The sequence below is a fragment of the Lissotriton helveticus genome, chromosome 5_1 (assembly GCF_964261635.1).
Source record: "Lissotriton helveticus chromosome 5_1, aLisHel1.1, whole genome shotgun sequence".
Taxonomy (NCBI): domain Eukaryota; kingdom Metazoa; phylum Chordata; class Amphibia; order Caudata; family Salamandridae; genus Lissotriton; species Lissotriton helveticus.
Window position 1 is genome coordinate 711,712,503 of NC_136065.1, and position 16,218 is coordinate 711,728,720.

A 16,218-nucleotide genomic window follows, 5' to 3' on the forward strand; every position below is an offset into this window, starting at 1 on the left:
CCTCCGCTGAGGAGAGTGTTAGATTGAGAACATACGATTTATCGTAATTTACCTTGAAACCGGCCACTTCCTCAAAGCGCAGTAGCACCCCTTGGATGTGTGGGAGAGAGTGAGCCGGATCCATAACAGACAACAGAACGTCATCGGCAAAGAGGTTAATTTTGTGTTGTTCTCCAGAAAAGGGGAGACCTCGTATCTCCTCATGCTCCCGCACGGCCAGTGCCAATGGTTCAATACTCAAAGCGAAGAGCAGGGGGGAGAGAGGGCAGCCCTGTCTGGTGCCCCGGGAGTGGGAAAAAACTCTGATAAGTGGCCATTTACCGCTACTCTAGAGCGGGGGCTATTGTAATTCGCTCTGATCATTGAAATGAACTTAGCCGAGAAACCGAAGGCGGCCAAGGTGTGAAACATGAAGCCCCAGTCCACCCGATCAAAGGCTTTTTCCGCATCGAGACCCAATAGGACCGCCGGTATTCGAAATCTGTTAGCTTACTCGATCAAGTGGATAATCCTCCTCGTATTGTCGTGGGTCTGGCGCCCCTCAATGAACCCGGATTGGTCTGGGTGAATGAGCGCTGGTAGCAAGTCTTGGAGCCTACTTGCAATGATAGAGGAGTACAACTTGGCGTCTATATTAAGGAGGGCTATCGGGCGATATGAGGAGCATTTAGTCGGGTCTTTCCCCGTTTTGGGGATAATCGAAACCATGGCCTCCGCCATGGAGCCGGATGTTTCCCCGGCCTCTGCCATGGTGTTAAAAAGAGTGACTAAAAAGTCGCTTACTTCTGCCGCGAATGTCTTATAGAAAAGAGCGGTATAGCCATCTGGCCTAGGAGCCTTATGGAGTTTCAGGGCTTTGATGCCATCTAGCACTTCTGCTCTGGTGACAGGGTCAGCCAGTAATTCGTTCCATTCCTTAGATACTTGAGGCAAGGGCAGATCTCCTAAATAATCCCGCTGGTCCCTAGAGTCTAAGGCTTCCCCTGCATAAAGTGCAGCATAGAAGCGTCCAAATAGAGTAGCTTTGGTCTCATCCCGATGCTGCAGAGTCCCCGTCGCATCTCGGATACCTCCTATGTAGTCCCTTTCCCTCTTATCCCGAAGCTGCCGAGCCAGGTGCCTCCCCACCTTGTTCCCCTGGGAGTAGGAGAGGTGCCGTAGTCGAAGCAGGGTAAACTCCGCTCTGTTGTTGCAATGGGCCCTAAGCTTCCCCCTTACTGCAGTCAGTGGGCGAAGGGTCAATCTGGATGGGTTCAGTTTATGCGCTTGTTCTAGAGCAGCGAGTTCCTCCTCGAGCTCCTCACGTTCTTTCCGCCGCAACTTGTTGAGGTGAGAATTGAGGGCCAAACAGGTGCCCCTCAGGGACGCCCTAAAGGCGTCCCTGGTGGTGAAAACTGACGTGTCAGACACGGGATTGAGAGTAAAAAAGTCCCGGGTGGCCTTCCATAGCTCCCTGCACGAGGGTTCATCCCGTACAAGTGAGGCCGGAAAGTACCACTTGCGTTGCCCAACACCCTGCGCAGACCATTGTAGCCTGAGCACCAGCAAGCTGTGATCGGAAACAGAGAGCGGGAATATACTGGAGTCACAGACATCTCCTCTGAGGGCTTGACTCAAGAAAATGTGGTCCAGACGTGAATAGGAGTGGTGGACATGGGAGAACAAGGTGTAAACTCGAGAGTGTGGGTGCATGGAGCGCCAGCCATCGACCAACCCCTAATCACCTAGCAGCCGCTGTGTCTCAGTGGAGAACAAGCCAGTAGAAGACCTCTGAGGATGAGAGCTATCCATTTCCTTATTCCACACCAGATTGAAGTCCCCCATCAGGAACAGGACTCCCTCCACAAAGTCTTCCACTCTCCGCAGCAGGCCCTGGAGAAACCCATTTTGTCCTGCATTTGGGGCATACAGCACCACAAAGGTGCACAATCTACCACACACCAGCCCCTTAACCATCAACCAACTGCCATTCTTATCGCTGAGTACCCCATAGGCTGAAAATGAAGGGATGGACGGAAGAGAAGGGCCACCCCCCCGTGTTTTGTGGAAGCAGATGATCTGTAAATAAGGGGGAAATTCTTGTGCTTGAGGCGGAGCTCATCTCTGCGTGCCAGGTGAGTCTCCTGGAGACCCACCACATCGAGCTGGTGATCATTCAGATACTTCCAAACCTTTTGGCGCTTTTGCGGGGAGTTCAAGCCCTTCACATTCCACGTGCCAATACTAAGAGGCATTACAAGATAGTGACTCCACCCTCGCTACATGCATACTGTCAAAGGACCCCCCCGCCCCCTCCACCCGGAGTCACCCCAGGACAGTCTGCGTTAGCACCCCCCAGCAAGGAATCCCAAGGGGCCACACCGCAAGAGAACACAGAGCACATAGAGCCACCGGGCCCAGGTCAGAACAAGCAGAATACAGACATACAGCATTCCATAGACCAAAAGTTGCATTGAACCTCATAGCCCGGTCACCACCACCTCCCCCACCAATCCCAGCCCTCCCAATGCCCCCAACAACCCCCCTTAAAACTCTCCTCCCCCCAAGAAGTGTGAGTTCCGCTCTAGAACCAGTAGAACAGTGAGCGGCAACAAGGAGAAAAGGAAACCCCCCCAGTCGACCCCGCCCTCCTCCCCCCAGCCCCTGGACGCGGGAGCCTCAACAGGAGTACCTTCCCAACCCGTAACTGAAAAGCCCCAAAAAGAGAACAAACAGTAAAAATCAAGAAACCTAAAATTTCCACAGTGAGGGCTGTCGTTAGGTCCCTCAGGGAGCGGGGACTGATGTAACAGTTAGTGTCCCATACGCTCACCGGACCGGGGCGTCTTCCCAAAAAGTACATAGTTACCCTCGGTACCTGAGTGAAGGGGGGGGAGGGGAGTCCCTCCGACGCCGATCAATCTTCCCTCCGGAGTCAAGCAGCAGACGAGCTGTCCTGCGATGGTGCCGTAGTCACGCTCACCACAGAGGCCACCGCCCCACTCCTCTCCTGCAGGCTAGCCGCAGGGTCCAGCCTGTTCTGCGCTGTGGACCGCCCCACCCTTTTCCAGGAGGAAGAGCGCCGCCAGCGCCGTGCCGGCGAACGCCCGGCACTCGGAGAAGGGGCATCGTCGTCTATTCCAAGAAGGTCCTTGGCAGCCTGCAGGGACCTAAGCTGGACCAATCTATTCTGCCATCTGAAGATGAGGTGGAAGGGATGGCCCCAGGAATACGCCACATTGCGGTCGCGCAAGAAGGTAGTCACCGGTTTAAAGTCGCGCCTCTTCTGCAGCGTTGACGCCGCCAGATCTTGGAAGAGTTGGGGGTGATGATCCCGAAACTGCAAGGCGGTAATACCCCTGCGCTCCTTAAGCTGAAAATCGTGTACACACACCAAGATGTCAGGAGGCGGAGCCCTCGCACCCCTCGGCAGCCCCACTCTATGGACTCTGTCCATCCGGATCTCGCTAACGTCATCTTCTCCCAGAATCTGCAAGAAGAGGGCTTCCACATAGCCCCGCAGGTCTCCCGCCTCCCCGTACCAGGGCACAGCACGAATGCGGATATTGTTTCGGCGGGAAGGGTTCTCTAAGTCCTCCGCATGGGCCTGGAGGTCCAGATTCTGCTCTGTGAGCCTAATCACGTCCTGCTGGAGCTGGTGCACATCCCCCGCCAGCCCTAGGTCATGCTCCTCCAGCGTTGCCACCCACTCGCCAATGCCATCCACATCTCTCCTCACCTCTCTGAGATCCGAAGCAAGTTGGGAGCGGAGCTCTGAGATGTCCTCCTTGATGGCAGAGAAGAGCTCAAACATAAAGGCCTTGGTAGCGGGCGCATCTTCATCTTTCTGCCTGGGGGAAGCACTGGTACCTGGTGACGCCACCAACTGCGACCCCTTCAGGATGCCCTCTTTGCCTGGTTTTTCTTTACGGGGCCTGTTAGCCATCGTGCCAAGATCTGTGGACCGTTCCGGCCAAGGCGTCAGGTATGGCACACCACTCTTGGACAATCTACACCACGCAGGGCCGACTTTCCCGTATTCCACTTCCGCAGTAGCCACGCATCCAGGGGGTCAGGTCAGCGCGGTCGCACTACTCTCCAGATCCACATGCCAGAAATCCAGTAGGACCCTGAAGGCTCGTCGTAGCACCCGCCCCCTGAAGCGCACCACACCACACTTAGTCCGGCCACCTCCAGTGCTCAGGTCTCACCACCAGATTGATCCGTGCCTGTCCAGGCGCGGGGGCCCCCTGCAGGTTCCTCCACCGGACACCAGCTCCAGATCTCCACAAGAAGCCGATCCAGCGAAGCACCCCAGGCTAGACGGCACCACTCAACGAGTGCTCTCAACAGGCACTGCGTAACTAGTCCAGGAGGCAACAGGGGTCCAACCACTGCGCGTAGCCGCGCACTTCACCAGGGGCAGGCTGGGCACGCCGGAGGCCATCTCCGCCACTCCACAGGTCACGACCGCGGCGCCAAGCCCACCGGGGAAAAACCCTCAAGCGGTCTCCAGTCACCCCCCGGGGTAGGGCCACCCCTAAAGGCAGGCAGCAGTGGGCGCTAATGACTCAAGCCCCAGTCCAGGGGAGCAGGGCAGTAGGCTTCCCGACCACCACACACCCGTGCAGTCCACACACCCCCGGGGTACAGGGCTCAGTGACTCACCCCGGCAGGCAGGCCGCAAGATCGCCGTCTCATGTAGGGCCCCACGCCGCGTCCGCCACCACGCGACCAGGCAGCACAGTCCAGGGGGGGCCCCAGGCGGCAAGAATCAGCACTTCGAGGGTTCTCCAAATGGCAGCCAGCCTTCAACAGGCTCCCAACTCCGGACTCCCAGGTACACCTCAAAGTCTCAGAGTCTCAGGGAAATCCGTCTCCGGGCCAGATAGCAAAGGCCCCAGAGCAACTCCAGAACCCAGCCGGGAATCAGTGCCCCAGAGAGCGATCCAGCGCCCCAGGGCGGGGACTTCACAGCTGGCGGGGCAGCGGCAGACAAAGCCAGCAAGGAGCCAAACCGCACTCAGCCACGCCTCTTTCCGATCCGGATAGCCCTCAAAGCCCCGGTCTTCCGTAGCTCACCACTCCGCTCCCGCTCAGCCGCCGGATCGGCGGTCACTCCTCCTCACAGTTGCCGCAATTCTGGTGTCCGCTCCCTCCAAGCCCCAGCCGTGGTCCGTACGGGCACAGCAGCGGGTGCAGGTGTAGGCTCCACCGTCCCCAGTGCTCGCCCAGGGTTTGATTCGGCTGCCGGCCTGCGGGAAGGCCGCGTCTCCAATCTCCACTTCACAGGCACCGGGAGCAAAACCAAGGCCGCCGGCAGGACGTCCGTGGCAGCGCGACCACAGGTGACACTGCCGCGCGTGGACACGGTGCCCCAAGAGGGTGCTACTCAATACTGAGACTAGCGTGGCGCCGGAGGAACACTAGCACACGTCCTACTCCGTCGCCATCTTGGCCTCACCGCAGCCCACATTTTTAACATTGCGGCGACGGTGCTGAAAGCACCGTCCGCCGCAATGTCAAAAATGCATGTTGTGCGTTTCACAGCACAACATGACAGGCACCGCGCGGTGCCTGCCATGTTGTACTGTGAAACTCAGGGGAGTACCATAGGTACCCCCCATGTGCACCCCCCACCCCCCTTCACCCTGGGGTCCCACAACGGGCCCCCAAAGCAAAGCCCGTATGCCTTTCTGTGGCGGCATTGCCGCCACGGAAAGGCATCTGCATCCGGCCATCGTAATATGGCTGGAAGACACCGCCGGCCATATGAACCCTTTTCCGCCCCGGCTGCAAGGCGACCAGGGTGAAAAAGCGTCAGACGGTGTTTCTGTCCACCGCGGTCCCCACCGCCATTGTAATATGGCGGGGGGGGGAAATTAGTGGCCGATGGGCACAGATGGCGGACGGATCACCACCGCCATGCAGGCGGTGGCGATCCGTCCGCCATCCTAATCGGCCCCTTAGTAAGTAGCTTCTTGCAAAGCGGCATCAACAATGCTATGTAATCTGTAATCTCTGAATAAACTGCAAATTTTACAACAAGCATTTACAATGCAATGGTCTCGGCATCAATAAAGGTAGAGCTATTGGCATTGCTCATGACATTTCTTTTTTTTTCTTTAAATCATAAATAAATGGCATTGTCATTTACATTGCCAATACACAGCACTCTGCACTCAACAGCACACACCACTCTGCACTCAACAGCACAAACCACTCTGCACCTGCACTCACTGCTCTGCACACTCACTCTGCATTCTGCACTCACAACTCTGCACTCACAACTCTGCACTCACAACTCTGCACTCACAACTCTGCACTCACTACTCTGCACTCACTACTCTGCACTCACTACTCTGCACTCACTAGTCTGCACTCACTAGTCTGCACTCACTACTCTACACTCACTACTCGGCACTCACTACTCGGCACTCTGCACTCACTACTCTGCACTTACTACTCTGCACTCAACACTCTGCACTCAATACTCTGCACTCAATACTATGCACTCAATACTCTGCACTCAAAACTCTGCACTCAAAACTCTGCACTCAAAACTTTGCGCTCAAAACTCTGCGCTCACTACTCTGCGCTCACTACTCTGCGCTCACTACTCTGCGCTCAACACTCTGCACTCAACACTCTGCACTCAACACTCTGCACTCAACACTCTGCACTCAACACTCTGCACTCAACACTCTGCACTCAACACTCTGCACTCAATACTCTGCACTCAATACGCGGCACTCCATACGCTGCACTCACTACTCTGCACTCACTACTCTGCACTCACTACTCTGCACTCTGCACTCACTACTCTGCACTCTGCACTCTGCACTCACTACTCTTCACTCACTACTCTGCACTCACAACTCTGTACTCACAACTCTGCACTCACAACTCTGCACTCACAACTCTGCACTCACAACTCTGCACTCACTACTCTGCACTCTGCACTCACTACTCTGCACTCACTACTCTGCACTCACTACTCTGCACTCACTACTCTGCACTCACTACTCTGCACTCACTACTCTGCACTCTGCACTCACAACTCTGCACTCACTACTCTGCACTCACTACTCTGCAGTCGCTACTTTGCACTCACTACTCTGCACGCACTACTCTGCACTCACTACTCTGCACTCACTACTCTACACACTCACAACTCTGCACTCACTACTCTGCACTCACTACTCTGCACTCACTCCTCTGCACTCACTACTCTGCACTCACTACTCTGCACTCACTACTCTGCACTCACTACTCTGCACTCTGCACTCACTACTCTAAACTCACTACTCTGCACTCACTACTCTGCACTCACTACTCTGCACTCACTACTCTGCACTCACTACTCTGCACTCACTACTCTGCACTCACTACTCTGCACTCTGCACTCACAACTCTGCACTCACTACTCTGCACTCACTACTCTGCAGTCGCTACTTTGCACTCACTACTCTGCACGCACTACTCTGCACTCACTACTCTGCACTCACTACTCTGCACTCACTACTCTGCACTCTGCACTCACTACTATGAACTCACTACTCTGCAATCTGCACTCACTACTTTGCACTCTGCACTCACTACTCTGCACTCTGCACTCACTACTCTGCACTCACTACTCTGCACTCACAACTCTGCACTCACAACTCTGCACTCACTACTCTGCACTCACTACTCTGCACTCACTACTCTGCACTCACTACTCTGCACTCACTACTCTGCACTCACTGCTCTGCACTCACTACTCTGCACTCTGCACTCACTACTCTGCACTCACTACTCTGCACTCTGCACTCACTACTTTGCACTCTGCACTCACTACTCTGCACTCACATCTCTGCACTTACTACTCTGCACTTACAACTCTGCACTCACTACTCTGCACTCACTACTCTGCACTCACTACTCTGCACTCTGCACTCGCTACTCTGCACTCGCTACTCTGCACTCACTACTCTGCACTCACTACTCTGCACTCACTACTCTGCACTCTGCACTCACTACTTTGTACTCTGCACTCACTACTCTGCACTCACTACTCTGCACTCACTACTCTGCACTCACTACTCTGCACTCACTACTCTGCACTCTGCACTCACTAGTCTGTACTCTGCACTCACTACTCTGCACTCACTACTCTGCACTCACTACTCTGCACTCACTACTCTGCACTCACTAGTCTGTACTCTGCACTCACTACTCTGCACTCACTACTCTGCACTCACTACTCTGCACTCACTACTCTGCAGTCGCTACTTTGCACTCACTACTCTGCACGCACTACTCTGCACTCACTACTCTGCACTCACTACTCTACACACTCACAACTCTGCACTCACTACTCTGCACTCACTACTCTGCACTCACTCCTCTGCACTCACTACTCTGCACTCACTACTCTGCACTCACTACTCTGCACTCACTACTCTGCACTCTGCACTCACTACTCTGCACTCACTACTCTGCACTCACTACTCTGCACTCACTACTCTGCACTCACTACTCTGCACTCACTACTCTGCACTCACTACTCTGTACTCACTACTCTGCACTCACTACTCTGCACTCTGCACTCACAACTCTGCACTCACTACTCTGCACTCACTACTCTGCAGTCGCTACTTTGCACTCACTACTCTGCACGCACTACTCTGCACTCACTACTCTGCACTCACTACTCTGCACTCTCTACTCTGCACTCTGCACTCACTACTATGAACTCACTACTCTGCAATCTGCACTCACTACTTTGCACTCTGCACTCACTACTCTGCACTCTGCACTCACTACTCTGCACTCACTACTCTGCACTCACTACTCTGCACTCACAACTCTGCACTCACTACTCTGCACTCACTACTCTGCACTCACTACTCTGCACTCACTACTCTGCACTCACTACTCTGCACTCACTGCTCTGCACTCACTACTCTGCACTCTGCACTCACTACTCTGCACTCACTACTCTGCACTCTGCACTCACTACTTTGCACTCTGCACTCACTACTCTGCACTCACATCTCTGCACTTACTACTCTGCACTTACAACTCTGCACTCACTACTCTGCACTCACTACTCTGCACTCACTACTCTGCACTCTGCACTCGCTACTCTGCACTCGCTACTCTGCACTCACTACTCTGCACTCACTACTCTGCACTCACTACTCTGCACTCTGCACTCACTCTTTTGTACTCTGCACTCACTACTCTGCACTCACTACTCTGCACTCACTACTCTGCACTCACTACTCTGCACTCTGCACTCACTAGTCTGTACTCTGCACTCACTACTCTGCACTCACTACTCTGCACTCACTACTCTGCACTCACTACTCTGCACTCACTACTCTGCACTCTGCACTCACTACTCTGTACTCTGCACTCACTACTCTGCACTCACTACTCTGCCCTCACTACTCTGCACTCACTACTCAGCAGTCGCTACTTTGCACTCACTACTCTGCACGCACTACTCTGCACTCACTACTCTGCACTCACTACTCTACACACTCACAACTCTGCACTCACTACTCTGCACTCACTACTCTGCACTCACTACTCTGCACTCACTACTCTGCACTCACTACTCTGCACTCACTACTCTGCACTCTGCACTCACTACTCTGAACTCACTACTCTGCACTCACTACTCTGCACTCACTACTCTGCACTCACTACTCTGCACTCACTACTCTGCACTCACTACTCTGCACTCTGCACTCACTACTATGAACTCACTACTCTGCACTCTGCACTCACTACTCTGCACTCACTACTCTGCACTCACAACTCTGCACTCACAACTCTGCACTCACTACTCTGCACTCACTACTCTGCACTCTGCACTCACTACTCTGAACTCACTACTCTGCACTCACTACTCTGCACTCACTACTCTGCACTCACTACTCTGCACTCACTACTCTGCACTCTGCACTCACTACTATGAACTCACTACTCTGCAATCTGCACTCACTACTTTGCACTCTGCACTCACTACTCTGCACTCTGCACTCACTACTCTGCACTCACTACTCTGCACTCACAACTCTGCACTCACAACTCTGCACTCACTACTCTGCACTCACTACTCTGCACTCACTACTCTGCACTCACTACTCTGCACTCACTACTCTGCACTCACTGCTCTGCACTCACTACTCTGCACTCTGCACTCACTACTCTGTACTCACTACTCTGCACTCTGCACTCACTACTTTGCACTCTGCACTCACTACTCTGCACTCACATCTCTGCACTTACTACTCTGCACTTACAACTCTGCACTCACTACTCTGCACTCACTACTCTGCACTCACTACTCTGCACTCTGCACTCGCTACTCTGCACTCGCTACTCTGCACTCACTACTCTGTACTCACTACTCTGCACTCACTACTCTGCACTCTGCACTCACTACTTTGTACTCTGCACTCACTACTCTGCACTCACTACTCTGCACTCACTACTCTGCACTCACTACTCTGCACTCACTACTCTGCACTCTGCACTCACTAGTCTGTACTCTGCACTCACTACTCTGCACTCACTACTCTGCACTCACTACTCTGCACTCACTACTCTGCACTCACTACTCTGCACTCTGCACTCACTACTCTGTACTCTGCACTCACTACTCTGCACTCACTACTCTGCCCTCACTACTCTGCACTCACTACTCAGCAGTCGCTACTTTGCACTCACTACTCTGCACGCACTACTCTGCACTCACTACTCTGCACTCACTACTCTACACACTCACAACTCTGCACTCACTACTCTGCACTCACTACTCTGCACTCACTACTCTGCACTCACTACTCTGCACTCACTACTCTGCACTCACTACTCTGCACTCACTACTCTGCACTCTGCACTCACTACTCTGAACTCACTACTCTGCACTCACTACTCTGCACTCACTACTCTGCACTCACTACTCTGCACTCACTACTCTGCACTCACTACTCTGCACTCTGCACTCACTACTATGAACTCACTACTCTGCAATCTGCACTCACTACTTTGCACTCTGCACTCACTACTCTGCACTCTGCACTCACTACTCTGCACTCACTACTCTGCACTCACAACTCTGCACTCACAACTCTGCACTCACTACTCTGCACTCACTACTCTGCACTCACTACTCTGCACTCACTACTCTGCACTCACTGCTCTGCACTCACTACTCTGCACTTTGCACTCACTACTCTGCACTCACTACTCTGCACTCTGCACTCACTACTTTGCACTCTGCGCTCACTACTCTGCACTCACATCTCTGCACTTACTACTCTGCACTTACAACTCTGCACTCACTACTCTGCACTCACTACTCTGCACTCAGTACTCTGCACTCTGCACTCGCTACTCTGCACTCACTACTCTGCACTCACTACTCTGCACTCACTACTCTGCACTCTGCACTCACTACCTTGTACTCTGCACTCACTACTCTGCACTCACTACTCTGCACTCACTACTCTGCACTCACTACTCTGCACTCACTACTCTGCACTCTGCACTCACTAGTCTGTACTCTGCACTCACTACTCTGCACTCACTACTCTGCACTCACTACTCTGCACTCACTACTCTGCACTCTGCACTCACTACTCTGTACTCTGCACTCACTACTCTGCACTCACTACTCTGCCCTCACTACTCTGCACTCTGCACTCACTACTCTGCACTCTGCACTCACTACTCTTCACTCACTACTCTGCACTCACTACTCTGCACTCTGCACTCACTACTCTGCACTCACTACTCTGCACTCACTACTCTGCACTCACTACTCTGCACTCTGCACTCACTACTCTGTACTCTGCACTCACTACTCTGCACTCTGCACTCACTACTCGGCACTCTGCACTCACTACTCTGTACTCACTACTCTGCACTCTGCACTCACTACTCTGCACTCTGCACTCACTACTCTGCACTCACTACTCTGCACTCACTACTCTGCACTCACTACTCTGCACTCTGCACTCACTACTCTGCACTCACTACTCTGCACTCACTACTCTGCACTCACTAATCTGCACTCTGCACACTCACTCTGCACTCACTACTCTGCACTCACTACTCTGCACTCACTACTCTGCACTCACTACTCTGCACTCAGCACTCACACTGCACTCACACTGCACCCACTACTCTGCACTCACTACTCTGCACTCACTACTCTGACTACTCTGCACTCACTACTCTGACTACTCTGCACTCACACTCTACACTTACTCCTCTGCACTTACTCCTCTGCACTCACTACTCTGCACTCACTACTCTGCACTCTGCACTCACTACTCTGCACTCTGTACTCACTACTCTGCACTCACTACTCTGCACTCACTACTCTGCACTCTGCACTCACTGCTCTGCACTCACTGCTCTGCACTCTTGTTAGACGGGGACCCTGAGGGTCGGCCGGATACTGAGGGAGAGATCCCCGAGGGGGACCGTCTCCGGTGATCGTACAGACAAGTTACCTCCCTTCCCACAAACAGGCACCACACCAAGTCGAGTTCAATGCTTTATATAAGGTTCTTAAGGCAAGGATATCAGCGATACAGGATATCTCGGACCCGGGGGTCCTCTCACTTCTAGTCTCTGTAGGGAAAGGGGGTAGCGGGACAGTCTTGGTACCGGATCGGTACAGGTAGTGGTCAGGGGCGAGCTCACAATCCTCGAGCTGGAGGGTCTGTGGATCGGGCCGCGGCAGCGCCAGCAGGCCAAGATGGTAGTCTCACAAGGCAGAGGGCCGCGGCAGCGCCAGCAGGCCAAGACGATGGTTTCACGAGGCAGAGGGCCGCGGCAGCGCCAGCAGGCCAAGATGGTTTCACTAGGCAGAGGGCCGCGGCAGCGCCAGCAGGCCAAGACGATGGTTTCACGAGGCAGAGGGCCGCGGCAGCGCCAGCAGGCCAAGATGGTTTCACTAGGCAGAGGGCCGCGGCAGCGCCAGCAGGCCAAGACGATGGTTTCACGAGGCAGAGGGCCGCGGCAGCGCCAGCAGGCCAGTCACGGATGAGTTCTTCTCGGGTCTCTCGACTCCAGGATACAACTGCCTTCCTGGTCTGGCACTGCCCCAGTTATAGGTCTGGTCCCCTTTGATGTCCGGACCCTCGCGCCTGGGGGCCGGGAGGTCCGGGATGAGGGAGTCCAGACACCCAGCAGGGGGGTGGAGCCAGCGCCCAGGGCGGCCGGGGGTGATCGACACCTGGCGGAGGGGAGCCGTTGACGGTTCCTTCTCCCATTGATTTGCCAAGTGGTCACTCTGCCTCCTGGGGGGAGGTTGGTGCCCCGATGTCGGGGCCGGCCGGGCCCAGGGTTAGGGTTGAGTTGAGGCCACGCGGCCTCGTGCTGCAGTGCCCCAAGATGGCGGCCGGTTCGATGTCGTGGTGTGGAGGGTGACCCGGGCCAGCTGGGTCCGGGGCTGGTGTCTTGTAGTGGAGGGATTGCAGGGTACTTCGGGTGGTCGTTTAGGGACTCTGGCTGGGGATGCAGGGAGAGCCAGGGTCCAGGTCCTACTGCGGGGAGGGGGGGCAGCCCGACCATGCGGCCTGTCCAACATGCGTCCCCCCCAGCTGAAGGCGGGGAGAGTCAGCCATCTTCCTGGGGACTCTCCTCGCTGAGGCGGAAAAAGCGTGACAGGCCGTCGGCGTTGGCGTGGTCCTGGCCTGGACGATGTTCCACCGTGAAGTCCATCCCCTGCAGGGAGATGGACCAGCGCAACAGCTTCGGGTTTTCCCCCCGCATTTGCATCAGCCATTGCAGGGGTCGGTGGTCTGTTTGCACCCGGAAGTGGGTGCCGAAGAGGTATGGCCGGAGCTTCTTGAGTGCCCAGACTACGGCGAAGGCCTCTCTCTCAATGGTGCTCCAGCGCTGTTCTCGGGGCAAGAGGCGTCTGCTGATGAAGACCACCGGATGGTCGACCCCTTCGGCGTTGAGTTGGGAGAGGACGGCCCCCACACCATGATCGGAGGCGTCCGTCTGCACAATGAATTCCCGGCTGTAGTCGGGAGCCTGGAGCACGGGGGCCGTGCACATGGCGGTCTTTAGTTTCTCGAAGGCCGATTGGCAGTCCAGGGTCCAGTTGACGGTTTTGGGGCCCTTTTTGGAGGTGAGCTCTGTGAGGGGCCCCACGATGCTGCCATAGTCCTTCACGAACCGCCGGTAGTATCCGGTGAGCCCCAGGAAGGCCCGGACCTCCGTTTGGGTCGTAGGGGGTTGCCAGGCCTGGATGGCAGCAATCTTGAGTTGGAGAGGAGCCACTAGCCCGCTTCCCACTTGGTGTCCCAGGTAGGTCACGGACCCTTGGCCAACCTGGCACTTGCTGGCCTTGATGGTGAGCCCGGCTTGCTGGAGGGCGTGTAGAACCTCCCGCAGGTGGCGGAGGTGGTCGGTCCACTGGTGGCTGTACACAGCAATGTCGTCCAGGTAGGCGGCGCTGAAGTCTTCCAGGCCCGCCAGTACCTGGTTTACCAGCCGTTGGAACGTGGCCGGGGCGTTTTTCATGCCGAAGGGCATGACTTTAAAGTGGTAGTGCCCGTCTGGGGTAGAGAAGGCGGATCGTTCTTGGGCCCGAGGGGTGAGGCCGATCTGCCAGTAGCCCGCTGTTAGGTCGAAGATGCTCAGGTAGCGGGCGGCCCCCATCCGGTCAATTAGCTCGTCGGCCCGGGGGATGGGATGAGCGTCGGTCCTGGTAACTGCATTCAGCCCCCGATAGTCCACGCAGAACCGGAGCTCAGGGGCAACGCCCGGGGCGGCCGCCTTGGGAACCAGGACGACTGGGCTTGCCCAGGGGCTGTCTGAGGGTTCGATCACTCCCAGGGTCAGCATTTTGGACACCTCGGTCTGGATGCAGGCTCGTACCCGGTCTGGTACGCGGTATGCCCGGTGTCGGATAGGAGGGCTGTCCCCGGTGTCCACATCGTGGAGGCACCAGGGGGTGACTCCGGGGGTGAGGGAGAACAGGGAGGCGAACCGCCTCAGGAGCGTTTGGCAGTCTTGGCGTTGCTCCGGGGACAGGGCCTCGGAGAGCTGGACCCCTTCCACTGAGCCATCCTGCTCGAAGGCCCTCAGTAAGTCCGGAAGGGGTTCGGAGTCTTCTTCTGTCCCATTATCGGTAGCCATCAGGAGGCTGAGCTCGGATCGCACAAAATGGGGTTTTAGCCTGTTGGCATGAAGGACCCGTAGGGGGTTCCGGGCAGTCTCCATGTCGATTAAATAGGTGACGGGCCCTTTGCGTTCGATTACCTTGAAGGGCCCGGACCATCGGTCTTGGAGTGCACAGGGTTCAACCGGGGACATCACCCAGACCTGTTGTCCCGGTTCGAACTCAATGGAGGACGCGTGCTGATCGTACCACCTCTTCATGTCCTCCTGACTGGCCTCGAGATTGGCTTTGGCGGTGTCTCGGAACTGCCGGGTCTGGTTGCGGAGAGCCAGGAGGTACCTGTAGATGTCCGGGGGAGTTTTCTGGGGAGGCTGCTCCCAACCTTCCTTGACTAGGCTGAGGGGGCCCCGGACGGGGTGCCCGTACAGGAGTTCAAATGGGCTGAAGCCGAGGGACTTCTGCGGGACCTCCCGATAGGCAAACAGGAGGCAGGGAAGTAGCACGTCCCACTGGCGTCGAAGGGGTTCTTCTAGGCCCATAATCATCCCCTTGAGGGTGCGGTTGAACCTCTCGACCAGTCCGTTTCCTTGCGGGTGATAGGGGGTCGTGAATTTGTAGGTGACCCCGCATTGTTGCCAAAGAGACTTCATATATCTGGAGATAAAGTTCGTGCCCCTGTCACTGACGACCTCCCGGGGGAACCCCACCCGGGAGAAGATCCCCATCAGGGCCCGGCCCACCACGGGGGCCGTCACCGTCCGAAGAGGGATGGCCTCGGGATAGCGAGTGGCGTGGTCTACGAGGACCAGGATGAACCGGTGTCCTTGGGCTGTTCGAGGGTCGAGGGGCCCCACAATGTCTATTCCCACTCGTTCAAACGGGGTGGTGACGACAGGAAAGGGTTGCAATGGTGCTTTGATTTTTCGGCCACTTTTTCCGCTGGCCTGGCAGGTGGGGCAGGCCTTGCAGTGGTTGGTGACATCCTTTCGCATGTGGGGCCAGAAAAAATGGGTCACCAGGCGGTCGTAGGTTTTATCCTGCCCCAGGTGTCCGGCAAGGGGGACATCATGGGCTAAGTTCAGGAGGAAGTCTCG